A 4,474-nucleotide genomic window follows, 5' to 3' on the forward strand; every position below is an offset into this window, starting at 1 on the left:
AAATAGATTCATATGTTTTAGTCGATTTTCGTATGATTTATTTTTGATATTTGGAATCAGTTTTGTGACTCGCCGTTGTACTTATGACACACATGAACTGATACTGGTTCCAGCCAATAAGAACATGGCTAATCATGGGACGACAGCCAATGACAACACTTCTGGTAGCCGTTGAATGTAAATACAGAAGTGTCCCGTACTAGACAACGAAGGACCTCGCGGAAAAGGAAGAAATATATATAAATATACTGATGACGAGGTTATGGGGATAATTCAAGGTTGATAGCAAATACAGATCGTAAGAATCACTTCCACTCTATAATACTAATAATGGTTACCCTCTCACAGACGCTGGAAGCTTATCGTAATTTGAATATCAAAATGACAAAACAAAAGCAAAGCGGGGAGTCAGCGGAAAGACACTATTTAGGTTTTACTTCCAAAGATAAGAAAGAGGACACAGTTGCCACTTCAGAGTCGCCTGATAACGTTGTTTTAGATCGCAAACGCAACTCAGAATCAGGAATTTTTTTCAAACACACCATATGCTGCCTTCTGGTCTACATTCCTATCACTGAAATCAAAGGTAGCAGGGTTTTTGTTGTTGTTGTTGTTAAGCGCCTCCTTACGTGAGTTCTTGACAATAAACTACCGTTGTGGCGCGTTGGTTCTCAATCTCGCCTCTTTACGTGAGGATGGGGGTTGGTGGGTCGATCCCCGGGACCCAGGAGTCATCGACACTTGATTCAGGCTACCGTCAAACAATTTTATTCATCCCTTGAAATCTTCCTGTAGGCAAAAAACTCAAGTCAGTTCCTGCCTTTACGCATTAACCATAAAAAAACGTTCTTAAAGAAGGGTTATGTAGAGGTGTGGGGAGGGGACGAGAAGGAGTTACGGTCACGTGACTCCTAGCTCACATTTTCAGGCAGCAACCGCTCCGACCCACGCTTCCTGTCACAACAAAAATGACACGCCTGCATCACCTAAAATTGCGTTTCTTTTATGATGATTTTTACCCTGATTCGTGAACCCCTGATATGTATTTTTGTATAATACTTGCAAGATAAAGAGTCGTAAGCTCGCCCCTCTGCACGTCCTTGGAATTCTTTGAGAATGCCCCCCTCTAGTCGACTCCGCGCCCAGCTGAACGACATACACCGAGGTGACTTGAGGTTCGAACACAATCTTTTCTAATTGTCATTACTCATCACATTTTGCCCTTCTGTCGGTATCCCTCATTGGTAATGAAAGGCACAACAGAAAACATCATTTGTCTTAATTTGCTGTCGCAATGGGCCTCACGTCCTTTTGCACCAACCTGTCCTATAGAGGTTGGTGACAGAGAAAGGATGTTGTACTTTCTCAGTCCAACCAGGCTATTGTATAGTATATATTGTGTACTTTATATTGTAGAGTGCATACTATATATTGCATATTGGGTATCATACGTTGTACATTGTATGTTGTATGTTGAATATTGTGTGTTGAATATTGTGTATTAAATTCTGCATGCTGTATGGTATGTTGCATATTGTATACTGTGTACTGTATGTTGTATATTTTATTTTACATATTGCATTATGTATATGTTGTATATTGCATATTGTATGTTACATGTTGCATATTGAATACTAGATATTGTATATTACATGTTGCACCTTGTACATTGTACTCTTAACATCGTAAGTTTTATATTTTGCATTGGGTATTGCAAATTGAATATTTCACATTGCAAGTTGCATATTCCATACTGCATAACGTATATAACATACTGAATAATTTATGTTCCATATTACATGCTATATAGTGTACATTATAAGGTCATCCTTTTTAAGACGGAGAGGGCTTTTGGTTGATACATTTTCATGTGATGTATATTTTACAGTATATTATACGTAGGTATTTTAATCCAGCACTCGCCAACCGCCACTTTTGCGGACGTTTGGGCCCAGGACATGAACCCTTTCCCCCACCTTTCACCACTGTTTCGTTACATTTGCCTAGTCGCTCACAAATTTTAGTCGGTAGGTCCTGTTGCCTCCAATCATTAATTTAGTTAAGTTCAATTTAATATAATATTTTCCTACAATTATAATATTCCGTCTAGGGAGAATGAAAGTTAGAAATTTTTCTTCCTTTCTTCCGTTAATTCTTATACAGAGTCCTTCTCTGAGGTACACTAAAGGAATCCCGCGAGAGTACGTACGCTAGGTCCTACGTGAGCTTTGCAGTGACCTAGTGATTTCCTTAGTCCAATGATCTTTAACCTTATAATTAAGATCCTCCCCAAAGGGCGTGATCTTACAATCGTGAACCAATTGAATTTCCTCTTCCATCCTTTCCCCAAGCAGATCCGTTGTTACAAGTCTGTATGGCAATATTGCTTACTTAAGCAATCTCGAATCTCTTCATATATCACTTAGGTTACAAATTTTTAAAGTCAGCAGTGGGCCCCCGGACATTGTGTTAAAGCACATGGCGGAGAACAAACTTATGCAACTCTTCGCCTGCTGACTGTGTTATCTATAAACACCTAAACTATAAAAATACAACACCCGTCTTCTACTCCTCTTTTTACCAGCTTTCCTATCAGTCTCTTTCAACCCCACTTGGAAAACTGGTGATGTTTTATGTCCTCGGCCAATTCACGAAGTTGGTTTATGTCCTGGGGTCAAACGACTGCACAAGTGGTGGTTGGCAAGTGTTGGATTAAGAAGCCTAAATGTATTATACATTGTATATCGTATATCATGTATTATATTTAATATATGTCGTATATTGTATATAGCTTACTCAAGGAATACTACAACAGAACATTTGCTGGAAACTGTACGACTTTAACGCCGATGACGAATATGCAAATGGTACACACACACACACACACACACACACACACACACACACACACACACACACACACACACACACACACACACACACACACACACACACACACACACACACACACACACACACACACATATATATATATATATATATATATGTATATATATATATATATATATATGATATATTATTTTCATTTCGATTAGCAACTGCAAAATGTCTCTGACCGGAGGCACCGTTTTGATGGACATTTGCGATCCACACGACTTCAGAAGAGGTTCATCCGGATCCAGAGGCAACGATGATCTCATCTTCGCCGTTTCCAAATCCAGTGATCTCCTCTGTGTTAACAAAGTTAGCCCACCAAAAGGTACGGAATTAAGGAATTTGTTGCTATCGGTGTGTGTGTGTGTGTGTGTGTGTGTGTGTGTGTGTGTGTGTGTGTGTGTGTGTGTGTGTGTGTGTGTGTGTGTGTGTGTGTGTACATTTTACTACCATAGGTATTGTAGGATGAAATATATTGCATAACATATCATTGGAGCTCAATTCGTGGCTAGAATAGCTCCTTCCTTGATGTTATGGCCAACCAAGGACACTTGAGCTTGTAGGTCTTAGTGAGTTACAAAAAAATCTCTATCTCTGATTTCATTCATAGCACTTAGGCGAATTGTGTACACTTGAGATTAAGTTGCTCCAGACTTTCTGGAGTGTCGTAGTGTCTGGTAACGCAGAGTTATCGTATCATAACTCGTCACGAATAAATAAACGAAATATCATGTTTACCAAGAAGGAGGAGGACGACATTTTCATATATGCGTGACTCAAAACCAATTTTTCTTTCGAAAAATGTACAGGATTTTGGGGAGCGAGGTACACTCTAGCATTGATGGGGTTTTTCGGTATTGCATCTGCTTACTCCATGAGGGTCAACTTGTCCGTGGCCATTTTGGTGATGGTCAAATCTGGAAACAACACGAAGAACGACTCTGGCAACATCTGTCCAGCGTTCGACGGAGACGACGAAGAAGCTTCTGACGAGGTAAGCAGGTCCTCTTACTCTTATGGCCCCTTTCACCCAAAGAATCAAGTCATAACAAGAAAGGTCCTTGTCTCTGTGGAGGGACAAGTTGGTTTATGCGAAGGATACACGGTTTACGTGGGTATGATATACCATAAGTAGTAGTGGTAGTAAAAACAGAGACCTACAAATTAAAGCATGATCCTACACAACAACATCAAACTGACAAATAATCGAATACACGTGTTGATTGTAAGACAATTTGACACTGAACTACGACAACACACGCCGTTCCACAAGTATAACAAAGGGACTCGCCCAAACATCGTGATCAGCTGGTGTGACGTTAACAAGTGTCAAGTGCTGATGTATGCCAATACATAACGTTATTAATATACTAAATAGTAATATATAAAATATTAATTATTTATCTATGGCACGTGAACTTTCACAAAATTGATGAATGACGCTACACCTTTGCCACTACTCCGACATTTCCCAATCTTCCTGAAATCACTTGACGTGAGTCAGGACAAAGACTAAACTGCATCACTGTTAGCAAGCGGGTTCAGCCTCAGATTATTTAGCAAAATTTATTTCCAACCA

At 39.6% G+C, this 4,474-nt stretch overlaps 1 pseudogene; it reads left to right on the plus strand.

The window, feature by feature from the left end:
* The first annotated feature begins 3,066 nt into the window (after positions 1–3,066).
* LOC143040797 (sialin-like) overlaps positions 3,067–4,474 on the plus strand; it is a 28,674-nt pseudogene continuing 27,266 nt past the window's right edge.

The sequence above is a fragment of the Oratosquilla oratoria genome, chromosome 29, assembly GCF_046742065.1.
Source record: "Oratosquilla oratoria isolate Oo_2021 chromosome 29, ASM4674206v1, whole genome shotgun sequence".
NCBI classification, from domain to species: Eukaryota; Metazoa; Arthropoda; class Malacostraca; order Stomatopoda; family Squillidae; genus Oratosquilla; species Oratosquilla oratoria.